Source organism: Meleagris gallopavo, chromosome 5 (assembly GCF_905368555.1).
Source record: "Meleagris gallopavo chromosome 5, MGAL_WU_HG_1.1, whole genome shotgun sequence".
NCBI lineage: Eukaryota > Metazoa > Chordata > Aves > Galliformes > Phasianidae > Meleagris > Meleagris gallopavo.
In genome coordinates, this window is record NC_139408.1 from 17,687,579 (window position 1) to 17,709,394 (window position 21,816).

The 21,816-nt window shown below is 35.9% G+C and overlaps 1 protein-coding gene across 4 annotated transcripts in view; it reads right to left on the bottom strand.

Annotated features, from left to right (window-relative positions):
* SHANK2 (SH3 and multiple ankyrin repeat domains 2) overlaps positions 1-21,816 on the bottom strand; it is a 344,905-nt gene that overhangs the window by 240,288 nt on the left and 82,801 nt on the right. The window lies entirely within an intron of this gene.

The window sequence follows — 21,816 nt, forward strand, 5'->3', positions numbered from 1 at the left end:
ATCTCACGTTTTAGGAGGATTTTTTCAATCCCACTCACGAAGGAATCATATCAAACATTGTTTTCCGATATAACTGATACATCACATACCTCCTTAGAAGCCTTCAAATTACATACTTGTCTATTCTGATTAAACACTCGGTTTAGAATGGCTTAGAATAGTTTAGTGTAAGTTCCAGAATTTTGACATTTTAGAGATCAAATTGACATATAACACAAATATCACAAATAAACACCCTGTAAATTTAAGCCTAACCACAAGAAAACAAGAACAGTAGCTGTGCTTTAATTTTCTGACATTGTAGAATGTAAAACTGATCGACACTACCCAAGTTCTGATCTTTTTTGCCTACCACAGGGACTGACAAGTGTACATTAAGACATCCAACCAGTAAGGGAAAATTTGTAGACATTTTCCTACAAGTGCACCACGGGTGACAGTAAGTGTTGCATCAATTATTATAGAATTCGTTGTGTTCAGATATAACTGTGTCAAATATTGCACATTTATGCAAAAAAAAAAAAAAAAAAAACACTTGTATCTATCCTACCAGCAACCCTGCGGCACAAATACCCCAGTAATCCTTTGAGGGAACATACTGACGAATAAGGAGGTGCAAGAAAGGAGCAGACGAAATTTGTCCTAGCCAGTAAAACAAATTAACCTTAAAGGCAGAGAAACAAAGACATTCTCGTTCCTGTCAGCTTTCAGAAAGCTTAAGCAGCAGGTACAACAATGTAGGACTGAAATTTTGAAGGGAAGTCCTGAGGAAAACAAATTCATAATGGAAAACTGGCAACTGACTTTTTTCACTGTAATAACAGGTATTCAAATGAGAAAGAAGAGAAAAAGCAAATACTGGAAATATTTTGGCATTTGTAGGAGTTGTCAAAAAAAAAAGTTTATCTAGGTTCTTTACAGCTTTAACCTGAGGAAAAAAAAAAAAAAAAAAAATCACACATTAATGCTGCAAAGGAGCTGACACTTTTCATCTGCAGCCCACTCAGCCAGGGAACATCCACTTATATACCCTTATGCATTATTCACCAGGAAAATTGAAATAATCCACCAGTGGTTAAGCAGTTCAGAATCAAATGTAAATCAAGGGAAAGCAGTTAAGAATGTGGATCATTCACAGCCTTCTCTGAACTCCCAACTCCTCCACAACGGAAGCCTGGAGCTTGCAGGAGCCGCCCAGATCCTTGCAGCCCCACTCCTGGCTGTGGGTGCTTGGTGTAGCTTAATCTGCCAATCAGCCACTTCTGGAATGACAGCAAAAGCACAGACCCATGACCATTTCTACTTTATGGTCAAGCAGATTCTCCCTTCACGTCCATGGAGGTGGATCCTTTGGCACATAGCAGAAAAAAACTGACTTCTATATTAAAAGCCTATTTTGCTTTAGCACTGACTATAATTCATAGTTTATTTTCATTCTTTATCTGACTGGCAATACAGTAGTCAAGCACAAAAACAAATTTAATGTTCTACCTTCACTGAAAAAGTGTTTTATAGAAGTTATTGCTGACACCATCTTTATCTTCAGTAGTAAGCTTCAATAGAATTTATCTTAAATTATGATCCATAACAATTATTTCATTATTTTAGGAGACTTCATTATGTTTAAGAGAGAACACAATAAAACTCTGAGATCAGAAATCAAACTAATTTTAAATCACAGCGAGAAAAGAAAAGTCTGCTAAGAAGCTCTAATTACTTATTTAATGTGAACAGTAGAGGCATGTATGATTTCTGTAACTTTATATACATCACTCTGGACAAATTCTCGGTGAAATTTACATAAACATTATATTGCAAAGTACTTCCATGAATCTGAATTTATTATCACTGATGCATATTCAGGATGTTGTGAACCCATGCATTAATGTTCTTTATCAGAATCTAATAGTTTTAATGCCTCTGGTTTAAAGGACAATCATTATACTGCTTGTACTTTTTCCAGTTCTTCCCAGGGATACATAACGAAAAAATTTTTGGTTAAATGGAAATTGATGTTTATTTTTCAGCCAAGACAGTTTCATGCTAAAAAAATTTCATGCTAAAAAAATTCTATCTTTAATCACCTACATATTCATACCAACAATCAGTTGAACTCAAAAATTCTGTTTGCAACCTGAGCTTTGATCTCATGAAATTTCAGAGAGCCAGATTATGGACAAAAACATTCTTGCCCTAAGTGCAAAATTCAGAAGTGTCAAACAACAAATAAAAATCAAATATGCCTTACTCTGGAGGGAAAAAAAATTCGCCTTTGCAATCCTTTCAGTTATATGTTTGACTGACAGAAAATCTAAGATAAAAAAAATTCTAATTGGTAGATATTCCACATAACATAAGAGAAGTATTCTTTTGCCAAAGTGTCTTATTTCCACTTTTTTCTCTAATAACAACATCCACTTGGAAATAAAGATGGAATAGTTTTTCAGTAAGAAATTGGCTAGTATCTTAAGTCACATAATCTTTTACATGGTTCAAAACACTACTGACATATAATGTTACACTAGCAACTCATTTTCCTACTTCAGTTGTGATTCCTTTCACTCTGCTGGAGTGTGACATCTACGCTGCATTGAGCAGCACCAACTCAGTGAGCAGTCATACACGGAGACATCATTTAGTGAGGGGAAATAGGAACCAAAGTCAGAGAGAAAAGAGCAAGGCTGTCACTTTATGGAAATTACCAATAGACTCTTAGTGTGCACATTAATCTAGACTGAAACTCTGCTCCCACAGAGCCTTCTTGATTTCTGGACAGAGATCTCTCCCTAGGAAGCCCACGCACAAATATCCTCAAACAATGTTAACCTCCAGTTCTCAGGATCATGAATTAAGTATAATACTTTCACTGTAAAGTGTATTAAATTTTCTACAGTACGTATAGATAAATTATTTGCTAAAAGTTACCCATAAGTTTGAAATCAACCAAAATTAGCACACTGTAGTCATATACTCAAAATCCCTATTTGATTATTCATTTAGATTGAATAATTTAGATCTCTGGTGCTTCTGTTCCTATTCCAGGACACAAAGCGTAGCATTCTAGAAAAAAAGAGGGATAAAATATACACCCAAATATTTTGCCAAATACTTCAGAACTGACACCTCTCTTCATGTGCAAACACTATACTGACCTTATCCCAAATCTGTATGCCTTAAAAGATAAAATCTTAAGTATCTGGAAACATAGAGAACAGATTTTGATTTCAAGCTTCTTTTGGGTCAGTGCTTTTTGCACTGATTTTCCTCTAGGGGAAGAAAAAAAAAAAAAAAAGGAAAAAAATAGACCATAATGGCTTTATTTTATATGTGTAACTCTCATCTGTGCGTGTTCAGTTTTATGCAATCAAAATATGTTCAGTTCTGCAGAAAATATTTAACTGATCATAAAAAACGTTTAACTGACTGATCTGGATTTTTTTTTTCCTTATAAGTATCTGTTCATATCTTACCACATCAGAAGTGGACAACCTATAAAATGATATTTTACACAAAACTATGAAAGCTATTTGAAAAAGGACCGCAGAATTTTATACATATCTCGTAGAAGTTACATAGCTCTTATGAGATATATATAGATGTGATGGCTCTATCACAAAATAAAAAATGATCAAAGAATGGATATATGTGAAGTTTCATGACTAAAACCCATTTTTTGTAGCTCTACATCTACAGACCCTTATAAGGTAGTTAAGTCACAGAGCATTGTTTTGTGGTTTTTTTTTGTTTTGTTTTTTGTTTTTGTTTTTGTTTGTTTGTTTGTTTTGCAAAAACTCTAATGACTGCATCCAGCATGACATCCCATAAAACAAGTTCTGCACCTGAACATTTCACCCTTTCAAGTAGCTGTGCTCACTATAACTTAGCAAAACCAGATCTTGGGTGACAAGGACTTACACATGACTTCAGAAACGCACCTTATTTTAACACTGGTGTTCACTGATGGTCAATGATATTGCAACAGCACCTCCCAGTATCAATATGTCCAACTTACGCAGTCCTTTCTTGGTACCTCTCATGTAGCATGAATCACTTTGGTATTCCCAAAGTCAAATTTTAGGAGTGTTTACCAAGAAGGAAAGAAAAAAATCCAGCAGTAAAATCTTGCCAAAATTCTAAGACTTCTTTAACACAATATGATACTGGGTTGACTTTCCCTTAGTGCTTGGAAGCAATTCAACCAGAATCACAGAATCTAATCTTCTAGAGCATCTACTTTAATGACTCACTGTTTCCCTATTTCTTTTGAGCTACCACAAAGCTCAATGGACTTGAGCATGATTATTAAAAAATCGCAAACAAAAAAACCACCCTTTACTTTTCTTAAAAAGAAAAAAGAAAACAACTTAGCTGTAACCAATAAAGGACATTCTAAAATTAGAGCCTGTTGTGATAGGGATGATAGCAGTGTCACAGCCATATGCTAGTGTAATCTATAAAAGCTATATTCAAAGCTTATGTCATTTTAACTTTTTCAGAAATCAGCATAACTACTACCATACACGAACCTAGCATTAATCAAATAATTTTAGATTTTAATCTGCATATAGCACTGTATCAGTAAAAACATCTGGGTTGTTTGGATATCAAAATACACTACACTTCATTTATCAAGAACATGCCATTACCAAATGCTACATGTAACAAGATGGGAATTCTTTGGTTTTGAACAACCCTTTACTTCCAACTTACTCCATCTTTTTTTCCACCTAGATGAAAGATGTAAACCCAAAGAGAAGCAGATTTTTTTTTAATCTGCAAAGAACTTAGATATTCTCTAGATTGCATCAGCTGTGGTTCACTTGCTGCCAGCAACAGACTTAGTAGATTGTCTTTTTCCTTCTCAAAGCAGAAACTCGAACACACCCTAAGATAAGGCACTAGACTAAATCCGTAATAAATTATGTGGATTGCATCAAGATTTACACTTCTTCTAATGCAGAACACGATCTGTTACTTGCATAACAGAGTTTAGTGAAAATTTCCCTCATCAGCTGGCACAGAATAAACTCCTACTGGGGATTATTTAGAAGCAGCCATGGCTGGAAAACAGAAACACAAACAGCTTCACAAAAAGGACAGCGCCCAGGACACAGAAAATCCCAGGTCTCTGCTGCAGGCAGGTGGTCACTGCCATTCTGGGGATGCAATATCTCAGCATATGGAGCAGGGAGCTGTCATCATGGCAACCCCACATCCCCAGCACAGACCCTCTGTGCTCAGCACTGCTGCGCAACCCCAGCCTTTGCAATAACAGCGTTCCTCATGCTTCCAGGTTCAGCTCCATATAGTGGAAAAGAACAGCCTTCAAAGGAGGGGGGAAACCTTAGATTTATATTGTTGGTGGTTTTCCTCTTTTTTTTTTTTTTTTTTTTTTTAATAATCCTGCAACTATTTTTTTTTTTTTTTAATAGGAAAACAAAGTTAATGAGGAAAAAAACAAAACATGATGTTAAGCTCTGACCACGTTTATCGCCAGGATAATATTAAATAAAATTTCTATTAAGTACTCCACTGTGAATGTTCAGATAGATGAAAAATTATGTTCAATTGAGGAATTCACGTTTGCCAAGAAATCACTTTTGAAGTGTACTTTCTAATGTAACACCAGTACGCCAAAGAGAGATCAAAAGCACAGTTAACCCACTGGAATTTTGACTCTACTAGATCTTCTCTCACTTCATAAATAAAAAACATTCCTCACAGGCATGTGTAGAGAAACCTCCACTAGTTTTGGAGGTAAACTGGCCCAAACTTTAGTTTTTGGTAATAAATAAGATGATAAACCTTTCACCATCCAACAAGAAATGCATGTACTATTATTGTGTACAATCAAGCTAGTAAAACAAAAAGTTTATTCCAATAGATTTTACACTTAAAACATGCCCAGAAGTCAAAAAGAGTGATTCAATAAACATTGCATCAACTTAATTATTGGAGTTTGTCTCAATGTGAATGAATCTTAGATATTTTAAAGCATCAGATTCTTTCAGTGTCTTCCCTTTTGAGGTTCTCAAGCAAAGAAAGAGCTTTTTCTTATATTCTTTTTGCTGAATAAATGATGAACATCTTCAGAATAACATCACCCTGATTCTGTAACATTTACAAATGGAATCTCAAAATACACATTTTAAAACCTTATATTTCACTGTCCTTTTCAATACATTTCAGTTGGTTTGAAAAAGAATGATTACCACATAGCACATTGCTTATGACAAGGAGAAAAATATAGATCTGTGCCATAATGTCCAAAGTATTTTCTGAATTAGTAATTCAGTTGATGCAAGTTTGCTTTTATTTAATTGAAATAAACAGTGTTAGATTAGTTCTTACATTTTGCTGTCTCTTTTGGTTATCTTCACAGACAAGATAGTGCATCCATTGCTTAAAGATGGCTGAATATAGACTGTTAAGCTAATGGGTCAAAAGAAAAAAAACACTCTGTCCTAAGAATAGACTATAAAGGAAGAACGTCACCAGATTCCTGGGATGTCCTTAGCTACTTTAATTCCTGAGCTCCAAAACATACATCACAGAACTTCTAAAACATAGAAGTCCATGCATCCAATGTAAGATGAACAACATATTCTACAAGTGATCGTAATTCCTTATTTCTCCTAACATAATCTTCTCTTGGAGAACGGTCAAACTATCAATTCATTGCTAGGAGACAATGCTATTATGACACAGGGTAACCTCAGCCAGTATCTGCAACACAACATTTAAGATACCACAGCACTCACAACACTCAGGCTCAAGTATTTCATATAACGCTTGGAGAATTTTCTGACATTTATCACTCACAATAAACATAAACAGAGTTTTAACTTTATATCAACCAGATTCTGAGAACACGCAGAAGCCCTATGCAGGGCTGAAATTCAGCCTTACTCTCTTTTGGAATGGATAGCAAAGAAGTTATATTCCTGATCCTCAAAAGCTTACAGTTTCATACAAAATTTGTGAGGCAAAGGACAAGTCAGCTAGCAGAAATCTTAGCAAGCTCCTCAGACACAGGAAATGGTTGTATCTTTTGTGGGAATAGGAGTTAAGTAGACAAGGAAAAAAAGCTTGGAAGCACACTAAGGTACCATTCTTAAGAGAACAGGAGAGAAGCCTGCTCTGACAAAAACAAAAGTACGACGAGGAAAGGTGAAATGATGAAAAGAATTATAGTTAAATAGATAATTGATCTCAATCAGACAAGATGCAATTAAGTTTAAAAAAATTTAAAAATACTATAGCTGGAATTAGCAGTTAAACAAATCCAATGCGGGATACGAATTACTTGGTAGCAGTGTTGAAGAAAATGCTCCTTGTGTTATAGTAGGTAAGAAACTAATGACCCAGACAAGTCGGGAACAGACAGGTAAACTCATTCTAACTGTTTTTCAAGACAGACCTCCAATGCATCGTTATAATAATACAGCACCAAGCTAAGCTAGCCTAATGCACTTGCTAGGAAATTCTCTGGTGTTAAACATGGCTGAACACAAAGCTCTTTGCCTTTGAGTTTAAGCAATATCAAAGCTCCTGCTTACGTTCAAATGACATAGAAATACCTGAAGTTGGAGGAATTAGAGAAAAAAAAATAAAAATACAGCACTGAGATACATAGGGAGCCATGTATTAAGTGCTCTGTTCCTAGCACTCAACCACAGCATTAGGTATTGTAGCAACTAGAAAGAGCAACACAGTGAGAAAGGTGCTACAGCAAAGATGTGATGATGGAAGGATCGACACAGTAAAAAGGCGCTATAAAGCAAGAGTGCTCACCTGTATCAGAAGATGCCAGGTTTACAGGAGAAAGCTTCACCAAGGAGGGATCTCCAAGCAGAGATCTTTCCCCACTGGCAGTCAGCCCTTAAATGAGGTCTAAGAGAGGTGCAGCCAGGCTCCACCCCTTCTGGTTGCACAGCTGAATTGCCTTAACCTGTGCTCCCAGGTCTGACCGGTCCTTTCCCCAGGTGCTCAATCAGTCATTCAAGCTGTGACTCAACAGTTACCATATAGGTATGTATCATCTAGAGAGAACTGAGGGGACAAGATGAGTGTCCAGAAGTCCAAGGGATCTCCAGAGAATACTAAAATGGTCTGATTAGCTTATTCCAAGGAATTTATTCAGAGCTGTTAGGGAACATCAGTTGCTGTGCTGCTATACACCAAGTCAGCACAAGTAGTTCTCAGCTGGTTTTCATTCCATGAATTATACGTATATAAACTATTGCACAGCAGAATTCCAGCCCTTGCCAGGTCAATATCAGATTTCATGTGCTAGCTGGTGTCTACAAAGAAGTAGAGCTTTCCTCCCTACCAGTTCCCTAGCTATTGGTTCATTTTTAGGATACAGTTCTGCTGAGTTAGGCCCCCTCTCTGTTACAATGTATGTCTCCTCCTCTTGGGAGGATATCTCCTCCCTTTGTACAGATAACTGCGTAACACTGAATGATAAATAAAGACACTCTGGAATACTGATGAATAACTGAGAAAAACTTCTAGCTGCTAGTGTCGTAGAATCTTTATTCTACTTAAGACCTAAAAACATTTTTCAGAGAGTTGTTTTGAAATAGTCGATCCTCTCCTGAAATATAGCTATTATGCTTTTTATTTTGTTTTCATACTCACTGTTTTCTTCAATTTTAATTCCCTTACCTCTCAGCAACAGAAACTCACTAATATATCCTCCCCTATATTTTCCCATAATATCATAGCCATTTTCTCTGGCTATTGTCATTCATTTTTTCTCTGTCCTGGCTTTTCCTAGTCACAGAAGAAGAAATATGTAAAAATAGGCCACAAGAAACCAGACACACTTGATATGCATAGCAAAAATAGAGCTCTTTAGCACCTGGCACTCTCAAGAGTGTTAATGAATCTGGCAAGATAATTCATGCTTTGACCCGAAATAAAAAGCTAAAGCCTCAAAAGATAAATTCAAGCTAACACAAAAAAATACTATGGACTTGTGGCCTCTCAATTTCTTGCATCATATAACCTCAGAAGTCTGGACAATTGTTGCGTGGAGAAATAGGAGGGAGTGCCTCCTTTTAAAGACAGTGAGAAAGACAGTGAGCTGGGATCAGAGTGTAACGCATGACATATAACACGCTTTGGTGGGATGGGAACTTTGGAGGCTCCCATCTGCAGGAACGTGACACATAGTGCACACAAAAACAATGATTTCAGTTTGCTTGACCTGTCCTTGAGGTCAAGACAGCGCCTGCACTCCCAGAAATGCTAGAAGTATTGGTGGCTGGATGTTAGATTAGAAAAAAAATAAAAGGGAATGAGAGATTCAAAGGATAAATCAGCAAGCTGGTAGTCTGCACTTGGAAGGGTTTTTCAGCAGCAACAAATAATTTTTTCAGGATAAATAAATGATGTGTTAAATTATACGTTTGACAAGGTACATTTAAAAGTGAAAACACCACAGAGGTCATGTTTAATTTCACTATTGCAGATAGGCTGGACCAGGCTGTGAGCAACCTATGGATTTCCCTGTTCACTGCAGGGTAGTTGGACTAGATGACCTTTAAAGGTCCCTTCCAACTCTGATGATTCTATGATATTCCAAAGAAATGTAAGAGCCAGTTTATCAAACAGGAAATGCTATAATACAGATTATATATAAAGAAAGAAAACTTATCAAATATTACTTTTTTCAAAAGAGAAGACACATTAGGATGAAATAAGGCCAGTCAGCTTTCACAGTTCTCTTGTTTCTGAGAAAGAAACAGCTACAATGATAGTTGGTGGGGTACCGGAGTCCCACAGCCTAATGTACTGAAGTCCTAATCTACTGGAGTTACCAGAAATATATAAATAAAAACAAAATAGACATACCCTTTCACTTATATAAATAATGCAATTGTAAGGTTGTCGTCTCTTCCTGCCTCCTCAATCTAATAAATCTTGTTTTGCTTTTATTCAACACGGTCTGCATCCAATTACAGATGCTTTCTCACTCTCTTGCAAGCTTTTCTGAGTTAAGATGGTATCATAATTGACTGAACAATTATTTCAGCAACATTATGTAGAAGATGGTGCAGAAAATAGTCTTTTGACTTTAAAATCTGATCATGTAATTGGCAGGACACACATAAGTAGTTAAGAAAAAAAATTAACAGTTTAGAGATTCCCTGAGAAACAATCTCGCTGCACAGCAGCATGATTCCCAGACTATGCAGTGCGTGTAAACTACACTGCCCCAGGCAGACTGTAGACTATCCGAATGGAAGATGTCTGGTCAAGAATCAGGGAATAAGCAACAAGAAGTGCTGCTCAAAATTACACCAACAAGCTTATTCCCTATCTGGCTTATTTATTTCTATTCAAATCTATACATAAACCCACAGTGAAATGTGGAGGGAAATAGCCTAGAAAATAAAACCTTATGTTTAATTGGTTAAATTGGAGAAATTAAAAATTGACACCCTCCAATGAGGGCCATCCATAAATTCTGTTGTATATTATTATGTTATGAAATCATTTATATTTTCAACTAATCCTGAAAACACAAAAAGCCAGACAACACAAAAACAATTTCCCTTACAAACGTAATAACAAAGTTAGGGCAAGAAATTATATACATGTTCTTTAGGATTACCATGTGTTAGTAGAGAGAAACAAGGAAAGCAGTAAACCAGGCAAAATAAGGCATCCTACTGAATTAGCAGTCTTCAGGACTGCAAAACATTTTACTTATTTATTTATTTTTGTCAAAGAGGAGAATATCTGGCAATGAAAAAGAAAAAAAAGAAAAATATTTCCAAACATCATCTCATTAAAATAGAGGCAGAACATCAGAAAAAGTTGAAGTAGTTTCAACTGTCTTGGGATCCCTAAAAAGATCTAGCTTAAATATTCAGGAAGCATTTACTCAGAAGGTATTTTCCATAGTATGACAAAAACTTGACTGCAAAAAGATATAGCTTGTTGAGAACTCCAAAGAGAAGGCTGTCAACATAGACACAGGAACACCAGCCTATGAGGTTGAGATATAAACAGAGTAACAGCAACAGTGAGAAATATTGTGAGCAGTGTGAAATACAGTGTGAAATATTACACTCATTATGAAGCAGCATGCTTCAAAGCCTATCCCTTTATCAAGCCTCATCTATAATTTGACAACAAATGGTCTTCTCTTTCTTTTAAAGAGATTGTATACTACGAGATCAATTTTCCCTGAAATTCTGACATTAATAACATGATATTAAAATCAGATTATTCATAATATATTAAAACAAATTTCTTCAGCAAAGCCTAGGTTCTTAAAGCAAATTGCCAAACCATTGTATATGGAACAGAGAACATAACGGGAACTTAATTTTGATAAATAATCTTGTTTGGAAGAAAAGCTGTATGCTTAACTGAAATATTGGTGAAGGTACATAAATTTAGTATAATAGAAAGAGGAGCTCCAAATCACTGTAGTGTACTGAATCTGTTCAATATGGAAGATATTTTCAGTTACTGAAAAGTCAAGCTTGAAACAGTTATTTGAACCATTTGAAAAGAAAAATAACATCCTTGCCAATCACTACGCTCATACAAATGCTTAGTGAGTTGTTTTGCATGACTGGAAATTGAACCAAGTTGCTTCTGCATTTGGAAGGCTATCCTTAACCAAATTCAAATAGTCCATGCAATATATTCTCTTTCCAAGCAGGAGTCATTTTCAATAGCACAATGATGCACATATACACAAAAAGGTGACATTTTTCAAAGTTACAGATAAACATTCCTGTCTATGGCCTTAAGTTTGTATTCTACTGATAGTCTCATTATGTAAAGAAAATAATTGTTGCATAAAAAGATGTGTGAAGAAGTCTTCAGCATAAGGATATACATTACATCCAGTTTCTGTTTTTTTCCCCTCTTTTATCTTTCAGTCCAACTCTGTGTATACTGTGGGAAACAGAGTATTCTTTAGAGAAATAGAAAACCACAGGATTCTGCACATTTGCATAGATTGCTCTGAAATTAATGCCTCCTATTTAATTTCATGGAAACTACAACAGATACAGTGAACACAATAACAGATTTGACAGAGCAAATTATCAGCTACAAAATTCTGTTCTTCAACAGTCCATTAACTATGCATTTACACAAGCAATGATCAATAGCCTACACACTGCATTTGTAAAAATGCATATGAGCTATGTGACCCACTGTTTCACTGCTGCTGTGATGATGATGTTGCTTGAAAAATGCTACTCATGCAGTCCATCTTTCTTTGGCCTGAACATATAGAAGTCAAAAGGCACCAAATCTGCACCATATGGTATGTGTGGTAATCAGTCCAGCCAAGATTGGTAAAGTTGTCCACAGTCTTCAGACTGGTATGAGGCCTAGCATTATCACATTGCAAGAGCAAGGTTGTCTTCTCCTGTGGCCTAACACTGAAAATTCAAGCCTTCAGCTTAGACAACTGTGATGTAGCAGTCAGAATTGATGGTTTGTCTGGATTCCTGGAAATCCAGAAGGATCACCCCTTTCCTATCCCACGAGACAGTGCACTTCATTTTACTCCCTGAGGGCTGTGTTGTGAACTTTTTCTTTGACTGGGAATTCAGACATCGCTGCTTCAGGGAATGCTGCTGTTTTGGCTCCAGTTCATAGTGGTGATACCATGTCTCATCACTGATAATGATGCAAACTGTCACCTTCAGCCTCATATTGGTTCAATAGGTCCTGACAAACTTGCATATGATGTACTTTCTGTTCCTGTGTGAGCATTCACAGAATACACCTTGTGCAAACGTTGCAATATTCCAGCATTACCACCATCGTTTCCAATGCACTGAAGCCGATATTCAGCTTTGCACATGGTCTTCTGGTCATAATCCACCAATTCATGCAGATAAATCGATTGAGACACTCTTCATTTCGTGTTGTGATGCTGTGCATGGCCATCCAGATTGTGGCTTCTTTCACATCTCTGTCACCTCTGCTGAACTGCACCACCCCACTACATCAGTGCGCTCACATCCACTGTTTGGTCTCTGTAAACGTTCAGCAAGCGTCAGTGAATGTCAGTGGGTGCCATGGAGGAATTCAGTGTCACACTTTTGCTTCATGCTCGCTTCTATGCCAGATGTCATTTTGTCAGACTGTCCCTCTGCTGCCATCAATCACACAGCAACAAAATGTAATGCAGTACTGATGGGATGGTTCAGTCTATACTGTTGTACCGCCAACATCCTCTACTGACATTGTGGGCCAAGAGAATAAAGTAGGAGGCATTACTTTGAAAGCAGCCACCATTTTTATCAGTTTGGCCTACATCTATTTTTGACCTGGCTTCACAGCTTAATTGTTTGAAGTCCTGTGTAATGTTTGACATAATCTTAGAGAGCTCTTGAGGATCATGCTGAAAAGTGATCTAAAGAAAATATGTTAGCCTTTTCAGAAATGCTAGAGCTCCCTGTACAACACTTCAAACAATATGCTTTCTGTATTATTCCTTATTTGGCTGCAACGTATCTTACAGCTGCAGTGAAGACTCTGCTCATCTTACCAGCATTGGGCCTTCTGATATACTGAAATTGGTGTTGCCATCCAAATACTCATGTTTTAGATATAAATGTATATCTATATATTAGTAAAGATATAGTATATATTGTAAATATACTTTATATGGATGTAGTGGTTAAAATATACTGATCCAAAGGACAAAATTTCCTAAAGCCACACAATTACAGAAAGTCCAGGGGTACAGATTTTAACAAACCAGGAGATAACTTAGCACAAAGACACTTAAAATAAAGGTAAGACTGATCAAACAGCAATCAAAACCCCCACCAATTCAATGATAATTTATTATATTCTGTTTAGACTTTCATTCAAATTTAGTTCAGTTCCTTGTTGCTAAACAGAGTGGCTTTAGGGCAGTCTATTAAAAAAAAGCAAAAAAAAAACCACCATAGAAACATGGTCTCAGGATGTAGAAGAGCCAAGAAGGCTGAACTAGAGTAAAGGTCCAGCTGGTATAACCATTATTAGAAACAAGATACGTAGGTTTAATGAAGATGTTATCAATTCCAGAACAATTCACAAATGGATTCAAAAGTATCAGATAGCAAGATTCAGATCCATCTTCCAAACCTTATCTATTCATTATTACAGATTTTAGACAAGACAAAATAGTTTTTTAGTTATAATTCAGTTGATGCAGGAATTAGCTAATACGAATTCTGTAATCTGCACTATGGAGAAGGTCAAGACTGCACGATCATATTAAACTTCTTTCAGCTTTAGAATCTATGATCTATAAAATTCAGTCAGAAATCACTGAATTTCACATCCCATATAAACTCAAAAGTACTTCCTTCTTAAATTCTCTAAGCTTAATTTGACATACTCTGGCCTTGCCCCCAAATGCATCCCAGGGCAGGATAAGATGCCTATTTCTATCCGTAAGAGTGTCTGGGAAAGGGGGGTTCCCAAGGGACAGGTTGCCCACTTCCCTCTTTTAGTGCCTCTAAGAGGAGCTGTAAGGCTTTTGCACAAGATCTGGCCATGAGCTGGAACAATTCAGCCAAGCACATCAAATTAGTTCTGCACTTTAGTGAAAACAGAACTGTAACTTCAAGTTTGGAAACATTAGTTGAAAATTTCAGCATTAGAGAGCTCTGGAGTATTTGCATTGCTGTCTTCTTCTAACGTGATCCTTGACCTGACATTTTACCTCAATGAAGTTATCCTTCAATGTATTTCACAAGAATTGTGAAATTCTACTGCTTGATTACTCGAGTACTTTTCTTTTTTAAAAAAGAAATTGCTCTTGCCCATTTGGTAATGCTCGATATCCAAAGATACATTCCTCTTTTATCACCAGACAAAACAATTCTACAATTATACCTGGTATATTCTTAAATCACTTCTCCTTCTCATTATGTTTTAAGGCTTTTTTTTTCTTTTTTTTTCCCCCCTAACATAATATTATCAATACCATTTGTCTTGATTTTTAATTCATCAGTTTGCATTAGTTCTCCATATAGACTATGATTTTATTTCTGGTTACACTACTTCAGAAGCTTCAAACCAGTGAAGGGTATTAAAAAGCAAAATCAAAAAGCCACTTTTGCGGAAAGGATTCTGCTCCATAATGAAACAGCGTGCAGGTACATTAATAAATAAATAAATAGCCACAATTTCCAAACTTCTGATACCAACCTGGAGGGAGCAGAGAAGGCGAGCAGCATTCCTCCTGATCAGGAAGCTGGCAGAATAGGAGCTAGCTAGAAGCCAGGCTGGGGAAATATACTTCCAACTACTTAGGTCTGAGCATAACAAATGGGACAAGACCCAAATTTGAACCCCCTCTTTCTATCCTTCCTGTGCCATCCTTCCTGACTTCTCCGCAAGGGAAGATGCAGATAAGTCAGCCAGCACTGTGTGACCATTGCTCACTGTTCAAACAACAAAGCTCTTGGATGAAAAGGAAACTATTGACACCACCAGTATTCAAGATAGCTTGATATTCCTCTGATATTTTTTCTGCTCAAATACAAGGCTCTTCCTCGATCTCAAATAACTCTAACAGGAGCAGCTGTAGCAATTATTCCCTAACAGACATGTAGGAAGGACAGACTATGGAGCGGTTTACAAAACCAGAACACAGCATTCTGAAACCTACAGTACTTACATTAATTGTTCCATATCATTGCTCTTCTTTCCTGCTCAGAACTTAAGAGAAAGCCTCAGAAATCACAGCTTATGACCATGTAATAATAGTAATCTACAATACTCTGCTTTGCCTGCAGTTTCGTGTCAGACAGTTTAGAAGCTCTGATCTACAAAGCCCATACAAGCAACAAATATGCTAATATGCCCAGAACTACACGGAAGTTCAAAAGCCAAAAAGAACAATCCAATTCTGAAAATGAGGTTTAAACTTTGAAATAAAACTAAACAACCACGGCACTATTTTGTGCTGATATATATGCAGAAAACAATTTACCTGTGATCAAAGGGAAAAAAAATTACTGTAAGTTTTTCAAGCTCTGTCCTACATTTCAGTATGTAATTACATTAAGAGATAACAATTCCCAGTTTTCCAATTTGTTTGCTCCTGCATACCAAGACTGAGCATATGACATTCTACTTCTTGTAACTCTTTGGAAAAAAAAAACAGATAAATAATAGCAACAAATTTATTCCACACCACTTACTGTTTGGTTGAAACTCACCTCAGAAGTAATTAGGGTCAAAAAAATCTTCCTATGGACATGAGGAATGTTATTAATTTAATTAATAGATATTAAAATTAATACTAATATTTAAAATAAACTACAAAGACAAACACAGCAGTACAGGAATTTGGCAGTCCACCCAAAATAAGCATTTTAGATGTAGGCACTGAGGATCTCAGTACCAGTGCTACCCTAATTACACTAATATTAATCTCCTTTCTGTAGTAAAATACCCAATAGCATATGAAACAGGTTAATGTAATTTCTCTTCAAATAACAAATATACAGGGCTGTAATATACGCTTGTGTCCCTTTTTCTTCTATTAAGTAACATGAGCTAAAATTAGAACTAGTTGTAGTGTGCTGCTGACAGTTTGTAGATTTTTAAGTCTTTTGATTTATTGCCCTTTCTTGTTTCTGCTTTTATCTTTCTTGGTATGATTTCTCTTAATGTGAGAAGTATTCTGCAGACATCTGATTTACGAAAATCAGAAGTGCTAAAAAGGTTCTCAAAATCAAAATAAAAACATAAAAAAGCAGAATATTCATCATGCTGGCTAGCATTTAAGAAAAACATTTTCAGCTGGAAAAAATTAAAAAAAAAAAAATCAAGAATGCTGACCTCAATTACTCTATCTAAGAAAATGGGCCAAAAAAGCAGTTTTACCAAAAACCTACTTGTATCTTTGTCTTTTAAAAGACCTGTTTTACTTCTTCTACAATAAAATGCATTTTCCTTAAGCTATTTACAGTCACAATTCCTATAAAGATAAATACTTATGTTTGAAAAATGTTTTACATAAAAGCAATTGCCTTGTGTGGAATATGTATACTTTAAAAGACAAGCCTACTATATTAGCAGACTTTCAATATTTAAAAAGAAAATCCATGTGAAAGCACAGACAAACCATCACATACACGTATCTCTGCATAATTATAGAGGAATACAGGAACTCTGACTTGAAGCCTAGCAACAGTATCCAAGTATTAGTTAGTCTGCTAATCAACTACCAAAAACTCACACATCAGCTCAATGTTTCATTTTTCAAAAGCAAAAGCAAACAAAAATAAAGCAAAAGAATCCTCTATTGTTTCTAGCTTCCGAGCTGCTGAAGGACAAGATGCACAATATAAAACAAACCTTGTTCACTTGAAGAAGAACAACCCATGTCATTTAATCCATGTGAAAATTCATCTCATCACAAAGAACCAAGGCAAAAGACAGATTTAAAAATAGGTTATCCAAGTCAAAGGATTATCAACTTGAAACATACTTAAGATCTGCATATCTGTATCTAATGAAAGCTTCAATATTCTTACATATGTGATTGGGTTTTGTACCTCCATCCTATAGAAGCCATAGTAAATTCTGTATAGCGAAATCTTCCTAAATCTGCTGTGCTTATTTACTCACAGACAGCTGCAGGCTGGATGAAAACAAACGGGGATTAACTTTTCTATTCATCACATCTTCTAATCCATTACTTTTTCTTAGTTTGCAATAAATAAATACATGCAGATAAATAAATTATAAATGCACAGAAACTATTTTTTTTTTTTAAGTTTGCAAAGGGGCGTGGTTATTTTCAAATGATGTGTAACTGCTGGGCTACCCATCGGGGATGTGCGCAACGTCTTCCTCAGCGCAGAAAAGAAGATGGAACAATAGTCAAAAAGCTGCAAGATAGTTCTGGGTTCTAAAGACTCTCATAATTAGTGATTATCACAATAAGCTGCTTTGATGTTGTTACTATTCCTTAAATGACTAATTGAGGGACATGATGAATTAAAATTGTGTGAGAGGCTATGCTAGTCTTTCATACTGCCTGTAAAACAAGTTAAGTACCATTCGATTATAGATTTTTCTTGCTTTATGAGAAATATCATTTTATTTTGTTTCCAATAGGATTACTTTAAAAATGATAGGGCAACTTGCATTTACCTTTTGAACATCTGTCAAGAAAGCAAAAGGGATTCCCTGATATTTTTATACCATTAAATAGATCTGGATCCATTTTTTAATCTCTTACTGATACACTTTTTTTCCTCTGTCCTGAATATTCTATCTTTTAGATATGATTTTGTCTTATAAAAAAGCACCATTCATTTCAGATAAAACTGGTGTGAACTTCTCCTGTTAATGACAGCATGGTGTCTTTTACTGTACTAAGTGCCAGGAATTATTTGCAAATCTTTTTCTCATTTTGCTCCTTAAAATGGCAGCACCAAGGCAAAAAACACGTTATCTGTGCTGATTAGATGGCGTGTCTCAGACCAGTCACCCAGATAGCTAATGTGTGAGGGAAAGATTAAGCGGCAGTGATGGTGGGAAGAGCAGCAAGGTGATGAGAAAAAAAAATTGCTGATACAAGAAGGGAGAGCATGTGTGAGAACCCACACAATCATGAGCATCCAGTGGAGAAGATCTATTTTTCAGTAAGACAGAATTGCTAACAGATTTTATGCTGGTGCAATGGTTAAGCAAAGAAGGTTCATTGAAACTCAAGTTTGCTGGGAGGCATGAGGGCTTAGATCCAAAAAGGAATATAAGAGCTTAAAGTGCAACTTTGTCAGAACGTTTAATGTGCTGTAAATCAGAGTTATGAACATAGTGGGTTTGGATTCTGAGTCTCTGAGCCTTCCCTGGCTTAATCCCTCAATTCATCACAAGTTTCATCCACAAAATCAACCAAGAAGTAGAGGGCTTCACCAAGGCTGTGATGGGCATCAGGCTTTCTCCGGACTGAAGAAATTACATGAAGTTAAAGAGGGCAATCCAGATATGTGCTCTTCAGCCATGAGCTCTAACCTCTCCTGGTAGCTATGAATCCTAAAAGATCCTATAGGTCTCAAAACACACTTCGCTTATTCAACTAACAGCTTCTATAGGACAATTTTATACAGCAAAGAATTCCCTGGCAAAATCTCCTGTCTTGTTTTCACAGCACTAGGTAGATACTTACTCTGGCAACATCTGAGTGACACAAACAGCGCTCTAGAAGAACATTCTTCACTTTGAGTCGGACGTCACATACTTTAGTAACATAGGTCACCATTTTTGCCTTTTATGGCTTTAAAATAGGCATTATTAAATTTTCTTTTTACAGGGTAGTGTCCAGTATTGCAGTTACTGCAGAAAAGCTTATCTCATATTTGCCTATTTTTTCATTATTTCAACAAATTTGTCTGATGCAAGTGCTTCATAATTAAATAAAAAGGAAGAACGTTCTCTGTGGGAATTGATCTGTATAAACTTTTGAACTTTCAGTTCTGCTGAACAGTTCTGCTGTAAATTATTTTCTACTGCTAGAGAACACCTAGATCGTTTTCCACTTGTGCATCTTCTCCTCCATCTTCAACAATAGAGATAGCCATAGCACTACAGTTTGGTATCAATCCAGGCAAGGGAAAATAAAAAAAAAAAAGGCTTCCTTTCAGACATGAGATCAGTCTCCACTTAACTGAATAATTCTAGACTTTGTGTATGGCATAAAATGGTAACCTACTCTAAAAGCCAATGAAGATATATCCAGCAGGCAAAGGTTGAATGGCTAATAATACACCAAGCACTTAAGCACGCAAATACACTTATGGAGAGTTCTTGCAGACTACCGCTAGGAGGTGTAGTGCTGTTGTTGCAGGCATACTGCAGCCACCTCCCATTTACTGCACAGCCAGTGATGTCCTCCTGTGGAAAGATTGAGATATGATCTCTGCCACTGAAGCAGCTCATTCACAGCAACACACGGCACAGGACCATGAATCATAAGCATTACATTACTGCTGTTAGATCCTTATAATTGCCGTTTTGGCTACATTACTCGAAACAGCTTTGTGACTACTGAGACACTGGAAGACACCCACGCAATACCTTCTGCATTGAAAGTACAGATGACTTCCTACTGCAATAGTTTGGGACAATACATTTATCAAAGAATAAAGTTAATTAGCACATACCAAAACAGATGGACGCTGATAATGAAGTCCTTCACTGTTTAAGATTAGAGATTTCAATAAAATATTTTTCATATTTGATGCATTAGCTTGAGAAATGTAAAAACTCTTTTCTATTGCCAGACTAAAACACTGCTCTTGAAGCTGCAAAGTTAGGTCCAGCCTCCAATCATGTTCATCAATTAAAATTTTCCCACACTTAAGATGACATACCTAGGAAAGTATGTAGATTTTTCTGAAAAAAATATTATTACCATTGCTATTACTTAGGCACATATTAGGTTTCCATTTATAAAGTAACTATGTAGAAAAATATTGAATGAAGATCACAAAAAGTTAAAATAAAATATTAGATCAAAAATCTTCCAAGAGCAATGCACAGTTTCTTCCCTGATGCATCACTAACTCTCCTGTGAATGAGCATTGTCGTGAATAACCACGAACATTGCTGGCAAGTTCACTGTTAAATGATTGAACACCTCATCATCTACCAGCTAAAACTGCCACAGGCAGAGACCCACCCAAAGTTGCATATATTCCAAAGAATTTCCCAAAGCTGTAACTTGTTGACTGTTAAATGGGCCAAAAATAATAACAGCAAGGTTTAATGAACTGGTTCAATATTGGAGTTCAATAACTAATCCAAAACACTCAGGGATGAAAGATGAAAAGTTTCTCAAGATACTTAATATTATACATTGTCTTTTCTTCTTGAAGACAGTTCTCTAGATCTTTGCTATTAGTTCCCACTTTGTTGCTTCTGTGCTCAGAGAAGGTGCATTAATGAAAGGAATTATGTTAGAATAGATCCAAAACTACAGGAATAAATAAAGAATAAAGGCAAATAAGATTAGTAGAAGTCAAGCTGTTGAAGTTTAAATGCTTACATGATTCTGCATATTCATCATCACAATAGCTGTCAGCTTTTCTGCTCAGGACATTGTTCTTTGATTCCTTTATTTATTTTTAAATTAAAAAACATTAGACATTTTGATGTTTACCGGTGTTTCTTTTATTTTATTTTTGTTTGTTTGTTTTCAGGTAATAAATCTTAAGGGACAATATCTGGCTAAATCAAATTAGTAGAGAGAAACAGCATGAACTAGTGCTTGCTCTTTAGGACAAACCTACTAAATTAAATAGTTATACACCATCAATAAATGAATTGAAAAAAAGTGAGTGACAAAAGCACCAATATTTCCATTTTTCATTAGGAAAGTGAAGGCACAGGAAAAATCAGGAGAAGCTTCTCATAGAAGCTTTTTTTCTTCTTAATAGAAATCACAAAGAAAGTTTAGTCATGAACATTAAGCTCTGCTAATGCATGAGGCATGTGACTTTTTCTGAACTGAATTTCATCCATCTAATATTTAACTATACTACAATCTCTCTTATATAGTAACTCAGAAATGGCACTGATCAGAAGGAAGGAAAATAGCACAGAACTGAAGACAGAAAAATAACGACATCAAGGTCAATATGGTTTCATGCAAACCATCGTAAAGTCTACTGCCAATAAGAGCAACGTAAGCATTACTTAAATTTTACAATCTCTCATATTGAAACTGGAACATAGGCAAAACTTTAAGTAATTCCTTCATTAGATTTTTTTCTTTCAGTGTACTTAAAAATAGTTAAGAGAAAAAAA